This window comes from Dermacentor silvarum, chromosome 8, assembly GCF_013339745.2.
Source record: "Dermacentor silvarum isolate Dsil-2018 chromosome 8, BIME_Dsil_1.4, whole genome shotgun sequence".
NCBI classification, from domain to species: Eukaryota; Metazoa; Arthropoda; class Arachnida; order Ixodida; family Ixodidae; genus Dermacentor; species Dermacentor silvarum.
In genome coordinates, this window is record NC_051161.1 from 9,160,108 (window position 1) to 9,171,906 (window position 11,799).

Below are 11,799 nucleotides of genomic sequence, written 5' to 3' on the forward strand. Positions count from 1 at the left end.
GGTACTGCAAACTGTCAACCCCCCCCTGGCAGAGATCCTGGGTGCGCTACTGCAAAAAGGGCAGCACTGTGTCCGTAGAGGGGCAAGAAAAAGAAAAGATGTGTTAGAGAAGAGCATGATTATGTTTCGGAACATTAGGCAAGATGGTTGGTTAGCAAATGCCGAAATGATTTGCGGTCAGTGCATGAAACTACGTTTTCTGGCAGGCTATGCCAGTGGGTTATCGCGTCCGGGAAGAATGAAATGTTCATGGCAGATGACCGGGTGATAATGCGTACTATGGGACGACTGTGGTTTAAGCGGGAAGATGTGCGTAAGCCCGGATTTTAACAGGGAATACTTGCAGTGCAGATGGTAATAAAAGGAGTGAAGCAAGCAGACGCGAGAGATGATCCTGCGGGAGGGAAGTGATGGTAATTTAAATGTGCTTTTTAGTGCGGTGACATTAATTTTGCAAGAATAATAATAATAATAATAATAATAATAATAATAATAATAATAATAATAAGCAGCAGCCTATCTTCAAGTCCACTGCAGGACGAAGGCCTCTCCCAGTTATCTCCAATTACCCCTATCTTACGCTAGCTGATGCCAACTTGAGCCTTAATATTTCCTAATTTGACCCCCCCCTTCCCCGCCGCTATCATTTTCTGCCGTCCTCGACTGCGCTTCACTTCCTTAGGTACTCGTGCTGTAACTATAATGGTCCAGTGGTTTTAGTGTTCACTAGAATATTCACTATCCCGGTTTGCTCTCTGATGCACACCGCTCTCTTCCCGTTTCCTTGCGTCACACCTAACATCTTAGAACGCAGCTCTTAGGCGCCCGTTCCTGCGGCAAGCCTCGGCGTAACCGAGCACAGCGAAGGATGAAAGAGCGAACGCGGAGTGCCGCGGGGGATGAAAGGCGCGAGGGTAACAGTGGAGGAGGGGGTGCAGCGGAACCATGATGCGGAAATCGGAGGAGGGGGGTATGGCAAAAACGTGAGAAGAAAAGCGTAGCGCGGCGACGATCGCTACGAGATGGCACCAGAGTAGCGCGCGTCGTCTGGGAGGTCTGTCTGCGGCGGCTGCTATGAATCGTGCCCACGCGTCATCCACGCGCTGGCTCTCGCGATCCCCAGATAAGCGAGGCAGTCGCGCCACACTTCGCTCCGTTTGCAACGTGCCGCACGAGACACGAAACTCTATACGAAAACACGTATAGAGCTGCGCTCAAATTTCGCATTAGGGAGTACCGTAATCGTCGGTGAAGTTTTTCCGTTCCATCGCTCTTTGCGCAGTCATTCACTGTTAACCTCCAAGTTTCTGCTTCAAGTTGCCGGTAAAATGCAATGATTGTACACTTTTTTTTTATAACGACAGTGGTAAGGTCCCAGCACGGATTTGGGAATGCCTGCTGTTGAACTGCAACCCATTTTTATTTTTCTGTAAATTTTCTTTTTATGATTATGGTTCCCCGTGAGTAATTGACCAAAATAAAGGTACTCCCGCAAAGACTCTAGAGCCTGACTGATGGTCATGAATTCTTCCATTGCGAGACAATTGAACATTGCCTTTCTCTTCTGTATAATAATCTTCAACCCCACTCTTACACATTCTGTGAGAGCATTAGGGTGTTATAAACCGAGCAGCGTCATTTCGTATTGCTTCAATGTCCGTGGCGAGAGATGATTGGGAATGGTGCCAGAAAATGGCGGATATTCTAGTTGCGGACACACCAATTTTTTTTTCCTTTCAGGTGGTGTAGTTTTCAGATTACGCTTTAAATAGCCAAGGGTACGTGAAGCATAAGATCAGATGGTGTTAATATATGTTGTCCATAATAGCGACGAAGTCATGTGAACGACCAAGTATTTATGAGACGTGGCATGACTGATAAGAGCAGAAATAAATGTATATTTGTGGTTGATTATTATGCGATTGCGGATGAATGACATAGCCTTACACTTCGTAAGGTTAACAGGCATGACCAGTTTTTTGCACCATACTGCGATGGAGTCAAGATCCCGTTGGCGGGCGGTGACATTGTTAGACCCTTTAATAGAGGAATGCATGTCGCAGTCGTCTACGAATAGACGTAATTTATTCTTTATGTCAGCAGGTAGGTCATTGATGTAGATGGAAAAAAAAGTAGTAGCGATAAACCAGCGCCTTGCGGCACACCAGATGTTACGCTATTAAGGGATGTCTAATAGTCATTTGCCGAGGTGAACTGTGCACGCACTTGTGTTTCACACAAGAAAGCTAACAATGTGGGGTACCGATAGACGAGGTTTTTTAAAGGAGGTGGTTATGGGAAATGCGGTCAAGTGCTTTTGAGTAATAATTTTTAAAGAAAGATGGCATCAATTTGCAAATGAAGGTTTGTGAATTGCAAGATGCCATGAGAGAACTCAGCGAGTTGGGTCTCGCATGAAAATAGTTTTCTGAAGCCATGTGGATGAGGGTAAAAGAAGTTGATATATTCCAGCTAGGTGAGTCATTAGGTTCGATGAGATTACTTATGTTTAAGTAGTTTTGAAGAAATGCTAGTGAGAGCAATTGGACTATAATTTATAGCTCTAAAGCACGGTTACCAGTATTAAAAATTGGTACTACACGCGGCTTTTCCTAGTCGTCGGGCATCTGCTCCGTGTCATAAATATTATGTGTAGTGCCTGGCTAGAAACTGTACTGGTGTTAACAAGTATTTTAGTGTTAATGCAATCACAGCTGGCTGAGATGGTTAGCTTAAGTGAATTGACGATGCTACATATGTCATCATGGTTAATCTTGATGTCTGGTATTATTTTGACGGAAAGCTGTAGTAATGGTTCGATGGGAACGTCATTAGTACCGGAAAAGTCAGAGGTGAAGTATAATCGTTACGAGCTGACGCGCATCCCTCGGTGTTTATGAATTTTCTGTCCGAATCTGTTAGTTCAATATGCCTTGTATGTCCTTGCCGAGAGTATGCGCCAAAATTTGTCAACTCGAGCGTGGTCGGTGCTGGAATTGCTCAGAGAGAGCAACTTTTGGAGAGGTTTGCCGAGTGTCATGCCGGGCATGCTGAGAGATTACGTGCCCATTCGAGAAAGGAGGAGATGTCTCTGTGCTCTAGAATGACTTTAAGCACGCAATTATGCCGTTCAAAGCACGAAAAAGGGGTTTCCCGCACGCATAAAAAAATGAATAACTTGCGGATCCTTTCGTACGGAAACGTGGCACACTCTAACGATAGAATCTATTACGAAAGCATCATAAGTAAATGTACTTTCCCAATGCACCAAAGTAAGCGAACTCGTTTTCCGCAAAAATACGCAATACGATTTTTTTCCGTGCATGAAGGTACGGTGCTTGATTTTCAAGTGTGAATATTTTATTGCCTATCGCAGCCGGTTTACTTGTTTTTAAATACACGTCTTGAGCTGAGAGAAATAAATACAAGACTAAAGAAACATGGAAAAAAGCCTAGAATGCACTTGCTGGCATTTATTCCAACGGCAACAGATGATCCTCTTTCACAACGTGGACGTCCGCTGGTTTTATACAACCCGTTCACGTTTTTCTCCGAATGTCTCGACTGGGGCTCGGCAGAGACGTCGACTGCTTGCGTCACACGCGTCGGTGGGCATTCCACTGATTGTGTTCACCGCGTAATGAAGGCTACGCGGAAATAAACTATCAGCGACTTGTTACTCTTCTGCGCACCAGTAATGACTGGTTGTTTACGTCGCAAGAGCGTCAGCAAAACAACAGTCATTCATTTCGCCTTTTTTTCTGCAGAAAGAATGTGTTAATCTAAAAAAAGTGTAAAATAAATAAATAAATAAATAAATAAATAAATAAATAAATAAATAAATAAATAAATAAATAAATAAATAAATAAATAAATAAATAAATAAATAAATAAAAGAAGGTGTCTGCGCACCAACCAATCGGTGCACGTTAAGAACCGTATGGGGCCAAGAATAAGTTGGAGCCCTCCGTTACTGCGGCATTTCATAAAGCAGCGAATTTTCAAAATCTAATTACATCTGCAGCTCTAGCCCGTTCCGCGATAAGCGCATGTCTCAGCCGTCCAGGATGCCCTCGATTTATTGTTGGAACTGAATTTTTATTCATTTGGAGCTGAGAAATAAATATAACGTTCAAGACCATGACCGGTGGAAAGAGGATCAATAAGTACTAATATTAAATGCGCAAAAGCGCTTTAAATGCTGCACGCCAACCGGTAAGCAATTTGAGCGAAAAACAAAACGGGTGATATGACGCCGAAAGATAGTGGAGCATCGTGCGGAAATAACCGAGCGCACGACCGTCGCCTCTGTTACTGAACTCTTTGTGTATTCAGCGCGAGGACTTAGACGAAGACGTTTTGCCCTTTTTCTGGTTATACTAGAATTAGCATGGCATCAGTTCTCTGCAGTTTTTTCTTTTTCATTTGGCTCAGTGAGCAGCAAATCGTGGTTGAAAAAATACTAAAGCGAGAATAGGACCTCCACAGAGCGTGGACAATGTTGCTGCCACCCAGTCTAAGGGGGAGAAAGTCGGAACGTGCATGTGTTTGGTCGATGCGTATGGTGCGTGATTGGCAGCGATATGTGCATTTCCATCAGAAGTTCAATAAGCAAACGTACACAAAAAAAGGAACGAAACTTTTTATTATACATTCTCTCCCCTACATCGCCTATGTGTGCATGGTTTGATGTCAAATAGAAAGAAGGTCGTGCATACATCGGCCTAAATCTCCAGATCCTGTGAGAATATCAAATCCATTAAGGTTAACCGCTAGTGCAAGGTAAGCACAATTTTTATTACTAAGAGTTTATCTTTTGGGAACCTGTACCTAATATGATCTGCAATATCATTGAATTGGCGTCTAAAATATTTGGCGCACCAGCACAGGAAGTATAAAAAGCTCACTGCGTGTGTACCCCTTTCTCCTCGTCTTATTTTCGTGGTGACTTCATTAGGATAAACAAACGATAAACTAGAAAGAACACGCAGCTGCCCAAACCACCTTGTTCGAGCCGCATCACTGGGATCCGCATCAAGCATATCTCGCCAAAGCCCTTGAGGCAGTTCAAAATCGCGCCACCAGGTATATTCATTCTACATACTCCTACGACGTCAGTATTTCATACTTGAAAAATGAATCTTCCTTATCGCTTCTATCCTTTCGTCGCCGCAATGCCACCCTCTCCCTCTTCCATAGGTTCTACTATTCGACACTTCATCGTCCACCATACATTGCTCCCCCCTCCCATCACGCCGGTCACAACGCATTGGCCATCCTCTGCAGGTAGCACAACCAAACTCACGCACAAATACATTTTCAGCCTCGTTTACTACCGAGCATCTAAAGACTGGAGTGCCCTACCTCATCAAGTCGGTGCGGTCACCTGTTCATCACAATTCGTTCAAGATGTAACAACGTTTTTATCTAACGAATTGAAAGCATTGTAACACTTGTTTGTATATGTTGTATTCCCCCCCCCTTATGTAATACCCCTACTACGGGGTCTTTAAGGAAATAAAATGAAATAATATATAAAAATGAAAATTGATGTGTACCAAGAGAACCGAGAGGCTCGATGTTTAGTTGGTGTTATCCATGTACCACCATATCCTATTGTAGTTATGCTACCGTATAAATGCGACACAATCTCACCCGGCGTGGTAACTCAGTGGCTATGGCGTTGCGCTGCTGAGCTCGAGGTCGTGGGTTCAATCCCGGCCGCGGCGGGCTCATTTTGATGGGGGCAGAATGCAAGGACAATCGTGCACCGTACATTGGGTGCACGTTAAAGAAGCCCCGGTGGTAAAATTTAATCTAGAGCCAGCCACTATGGCGTGCCTCGTAATCTGATCGTGGTTTTGGCTCATAAAACCCCACAATTTTAATTGGAACTGTTAGCGACACAAAATCCCCCCCCCCGACGCTCTGGTTATACGACCGCTTTGGTGCTACCACCCTCCTTGGCTCGTTGCTGGACACAACGCCGTAGTAGTAATTGGTTGTTTATTTAGTAAATAAACAAACAAATAAACAAATAATGAAGATATAAACAAAAAGGAACGAAAGGAGATTACTGCTGACCACACTAACTGTCTAGCGCAGTCGGCTGACACCTGAACAGAGGAAAACTCGCAGTTTTCATCACCGAAGCTGTATACACTTCTAGCTGACCTACAAGGTGCTGACGGTAAAATGCGACATAAGAAAAAAAAGTTGCTGTCTATTTGAACGAAGTACACCTAAGTCAACTTTTCTTACGTTTCAAAGCACAAATGTGGAGCTATAGATGTTCTTTGATTCAACTTTGTTACCGAACACGCTGCACCCCGCCGGCCTGCGAAGCTCCCCTCTACAGCTTGGCTGTAAAAGGAAACCACCGTGAAAGAAACGGCAGCCTGTCGCCGGTGGCCGAATCCGCAGCCTTTTCATGACGCCTACCGTGCTCTTCCCATTGAGCTGCAGTCATAGCTGCCACCTCCGGCTTGCCGCTTTTTTGCATACGTACGTGCGGCACAACTATTCGTACAATTGCCTTGAGAGTGTTAGCGCCGCAGGCCGCTCAGGAGAACAACACATAGTGCTCTTATTTCGAGTCGTTTTAAACAGTGTGTACTTGTGCGCTTGTAACGCGAGCGCTAGCACAAAACTAAGAATGTTACCTGCGGTATGCATACGGTGATTATGAAAGAGCCAGGCTTGAGCCGCAAGGGACGACGAGAGTAAGAGGCTAAAACGCCATGGGGTAAGTTTTCATGTGCTGGACACGTGGCGGTAACCTATTTGTGAATACGCATCACTGGACGTACAACGAGTGTCCATTCAAAAGCCAAACTTTAAATAGTGTCACATCACGGAATCGTTACAGAAAATTATTATTCTGTTACGCGTTTTGGATTGAAGCATTATTTTACGCTGATAGCATCAGCTCGCGCGACGAAATCTATGCAACAGGAACCATGAGTAGTTGCAGCATTGCAAGGCACACAACTGCAGCCGCTCTATCCAAGCGCAAGTACCCGCGCTTTGGTTTAGCAGTGGTGCAACTCACTGTGGCGCTAGTGAGTTGCACGATATGTGCAAGTATACAGGGCAGTTCAGCCAGCATGGCAACGATGGTTAGCATGGAGTTTCCTACAATAATTGTGGTTAGTGCATCATCATCAGTCTATTTTTATGCCCGCTGCAGGATGAAAGGCTCTCCCTGCGATCTCCAATTACCCCTGTCATGGGTTTGTCTAAACTTGGTCTTTCTGACTGTAAATGGCTTCATGAGTTTGCAACCGGATCATATTAAAGAAAGTAGTGAGGTAAAAATAATTAAATAAACATGATTAAAATTGCTCGAAGACAGGATTTGAGCCCAGCACATCCAGCACAGAAGCCCGATATTGAAACCACTACGCCACGGATGTACGGACACGTGGAACCGCTGCAATTAGCAGCGATTATGCTTGTTAGCAGAGTCTTACTGCCTTCTATAGATTGCGTTAAAATTTAGGCCAATAGAGGCAGTTAAAATGGAATAAATGAAGCCACAAGAACGCATGAAGCCACAAGCCCGAAGATTAGACAAATCCATGTGATAAAAATCATCGTCAAGGCGGCTGAATCCAGGAGTCCCATTCCTCCTGCCACTTTGAGTTGAACGCTGTGCGACATCTGCGGTTACAATCTTTGAAAGGTACCTTCATAATTACTGATGTTTTGTGTGCCACTGTTGCTACTAATTTATCCGCCCTTTTGTTTCATGGGATAGCAGTGTGGCTCGGCAGCCAGGCCAGGCGTATTATTTTGCCATGTTCCTATGCTCTTCGCAGCATCCACAAAATGTCACCTGGAAAGGTTCACATTCGGATTTTAGACTTAGGGCCTTTGGTGCACTTAGGGAATCTGTGTATATAACTGCTTTTTTTTGTAATTCTAACAATCATCCTCGTGGCGGCTGGGCAATCGCAGTGTCAGAGTTCCCTCTAGTATTTTAGTGGGAAACTGTACGGTGCAGCTGAGCTAACTACTTGAGTAGAACTTGTTGCTGGGCGAGTTGGTTGAGATCCGAGGAATACGTGGTTGCGCTAACAGGAAAACAAAGACTTAGAAAGAAAAGTGAAGAAAGATAGGTCGGGCGCTGACCTATAGGTCAGCGCCCGACCTATCGTCTTCTACTTTTCATTCTAAATATTTGTTTTCCTGTTAGCGCAACCATGTATTCCTCTGAGCTAACTACTTTTTGCCAAGAAAACATATGGTGTACTCATGCGAAAGTACGCACCTCCTTCCACTCGCTCTTGTGTTTTGTGCGCGTGGTCTGAGCCGATAGCTATTGAGATAACTATATGAGGATGCAGCGATATGCAAGATACCAGGGTAGCCCTGAAATGAAGTAAAATGTTCACGAAACTAAAGTTATTGTTGTGTTCTTTTCTATTTTTTCGGAGCGTTGAGCCAATGCACAATGTAACATGTGGCACAGATTAAGTGTGCTAGGTACAGTGAACAGTTGTTCAAATGCACGATTCACAGATCGCATTGACAAAAGGATGTTGAGCTGGCGACATAGTGCGTCACAACGTGTGCACCACAAATCTCTTTACGTAGACACTACGGGATGGATGGCTGCGTCCGAGCCAGCGATCGCTACTATATGTATTTGCAAGACTTTCTGTTGGCCTTGCGGCCGCGCGAACCGAGGCGCGCCGAGTTGTGGCGATGTTGACGTGCTACTGCTGGTAATGGGATCGAGGAGACTTACTGAAAAATGTGACTGGGCATTCTAGCAGTCCTCATGCAAGGATAACCCATCAAAGACGCAGAAATGAGCGCAGCTGCAACGAATATGCTAATGCGTTAACGACTACAGTGATAATCACAATTCATCACAGTTTCGACACATTTCTGCGGCAAATAAAGCAAAAATAAGATTCTAGGTCAAAGCTAACAATAAAACTTAGAGCAGGAGCAAGAATTACTCGTACCTGACTTAACTTCGGATTCCGTGAGAGCCGCAAGTAAAATCCCGGTTTCTGTATTATTTCCCCCTTATCTGTGGTAAGACATGCTCACCTAAGAAGCCGTGAGCCGAATATGATTTCCGTGACGCTTTGTTGTGTTTTCAGTTTTAAATACAACAAAATAGTTCCTTACGCTACGCTCCCTCAATACAAAATATGCTAACGTTAAGAGGTGTTAAACAATGGTGCGGTTTCGGAAACATCAACTGCAATTATTTTCTCACAAGAATTATTTTATCGCCGGCCTCTTCAAAATTATATAACTATAAAGAACGATAAACGATGAAATGCTTATTTATCTATGGAGACGTTGACTTCACAACCACAAGATGCAGATATGTTTGGCGTCATAGTAGCTGCAAAAAAAGAAAATGTTACAGTTTCGCCCTAAGGGCGAAGCAATGAATGCGATAGCAACACAGCAATGTCACACGAAGTAAGGTGAGCGGCTTTGGTAGCAATATGAATTGTAGTAAACATGAGCTTAATAAGTAAGCAGGTGTGCTGCGGCGTAAGTAGACCGACATGAAGAGAGACTCGATGACCACGACAAGGCGCGTGTGAAACGGTGGTGTTGATGAGAAGCGTTTACCGTGGGCAGCGCGTGCGGGTACGAAGGGATATATACACACCTGTAGCGCTGCATTGCCGATCCAGGCAGCATTGCATGTGTAGCGCGCGTTGGAAAATGGGCATGTGAGATAAGCTCGACCATTACTAACTGAATTAACACGCGTGGTGTCAGCGCGCACAAGCAATCATGAATAGATCACACTGAATGACCGCAGACAACGACTGTCAAAACGCTGGCAGCAAGCGCAGCCGCCGCAGCGGGCAAGGTCCGTGCGGTCTATCGCTTCAAAGGAAACTGAGCGGCGGATGCACAGCGCATACAAAGGTCAGAGCCGTGTGGAGATAAGAGACGGTGCGGGCGACCGCCACAGCTAACGTACGAGCACGGTTGTTGGCAGAGTAGAAGCTGCGCCCCCCCCCCCCCCCCCCGCCCCAGCACCCTCCCACTCCCTCTCGCGCTGCCTTGGTTGCAAGATACGCCTTTGGTGCCGCAGCACAGTGTCGCCGCGCCTCCCTCCCTCCCATACACCCACGGTCTTTCGCGCGGCGGTCGCGTTTGCTTTCAGCCGGGAGTTCGCTCTCCGTGATAGCGCGCGGCGACGATTTTATCGTCATTGGAATCTATACGGAACCTCACGGCGACGGCGACGGCAGAAATCTGGTTGAAGTGTCCATATAATTGCTACCGCAATAAAAAAGAACTTACGCATTCAAAAATGGCAGTCGTGACATGCAGAGTCAGCGGAAACGTGCACATAGTGTTCTTAATCTTCTTCCTGTGTACGTGTTTTACACGCCTGCCACTGCGTATAATGTTCCGCGTATAGCTAGGAAGACAGAAGACGAAGCGCAGTGAGACGTCATAGTCTTCTGAGACGTGATTAACGTCATAGCTACAGCCACCTCTGTTCACGTGCAGTTAAACCAATCTCAAGGCCTTGTTAATCACCTGACCTTCGAAAAATTAAAATTAATCCGCTACGCATAGAAAAGGTAAAGTGACAAGAAAATTTAGACTGTCGTCGTAAATTTTACACAACGGTACTGGATTAGCAATGAATTTTCTCTCATTCAACGAAAGCAAAGCGCAGCTTTCAACTTTGACACCTCCATTCAATTAAGTCATTGAAGTCTAGCTACCATGTGACGACTTTAAATTTGCTAACATAGAAAAGCGTACTCATGAGTCAGAGGCTCCGAGTTCCGTTTCTCGCTCGTTGTCGAACACGTTCATGATGGATTTCTCTGCCACAAGGTAAATATACGAGCGGCTCCAGCGTTAAACATCGTTCAGCAGCTTAAGGTTGAGCAGCGACGCCATATTGATTGGATGCTAGCCAGCTTTCTCGCCCTCTTGCTTAAGCTTCAGGCTATGACCTTGTCACATCCAGCTGGCTTGACACAAAACCTATGTCGCTTTCCACCCGCGGAATCAGTGCTTTGCTTCGTTTCTCACTTGATGGTTTGTCTTGTGCCAACGTGTATACTTGTTTCTCCCACCGTCAGCCTCGATTCTCTCTCCTCCCATTTCCCGTGCGCCTCCAACTGCTGCGCGGCAGGCAGCTTTCGTGATGCCGAGTTAATCACTGAGTGGCGATGCCTGGAAACTTGGGAAAGGGTTCCGCTCAAGCGAAGCAATCGCTGCCATTCTGCTTGCAGTGCTATACTCTGTCTCAGTAGAATTCCGTGCAGTGTAGTTAAAGGCGTCGCTAGCCTTTCACCGACCAGCAAGAAAGATTATTCGCGCGGATAATGAAGAGCTTTTGCTGAAGGTTTGTCGTGTTGCTTGCTGGGCAAGTTGGTATATGCAGTGCACAAGGAAGCGCACATTTGTGAGATAGGTGCGGGAGGGGAACGCTGTAGATTTGATATTTTATGCTTACACAGGAGCGCACTTTGACAAAAAGATCTAGTCGCACGCAAGAAAGAGAAGAAGAACAGGGAAGAAAGCTCTTCCTTACGTGACCGTGGTGTTCAACGGCTTGTCGCCTACGCTGATGGCATTTTTGCTGAAAGGTTGTCTCAAACAAAAATTGGAGCGTAGTTGGTGTTGCATAATAGGCATATGTCACAGCGCGTTATACACGGGACCGCGAAAACGAGATACAGGGCGTTGACTTCCAACAGCTTTATTGACACGTAACGCACGTACCTATGTCCCATGCTGTACAGTATGAAACACACACACACACACACACACACACACACACACACA

At 45.4% G+C, this 11,799-nt stretch overlaps 1 protein-coding gene across 1 annotated transcript in view; it reads right to left on the minus strand.

The window, feature by feature from the left end:
* The window catches only part of LOC119461936 (uncharacterized), a 189,516-nt gene that overhangs the window by 56,079 nt on the left and 121,638 nt on the right, over nt 1–11,799 (minus strand). The window lies entirely within an intron of this gene.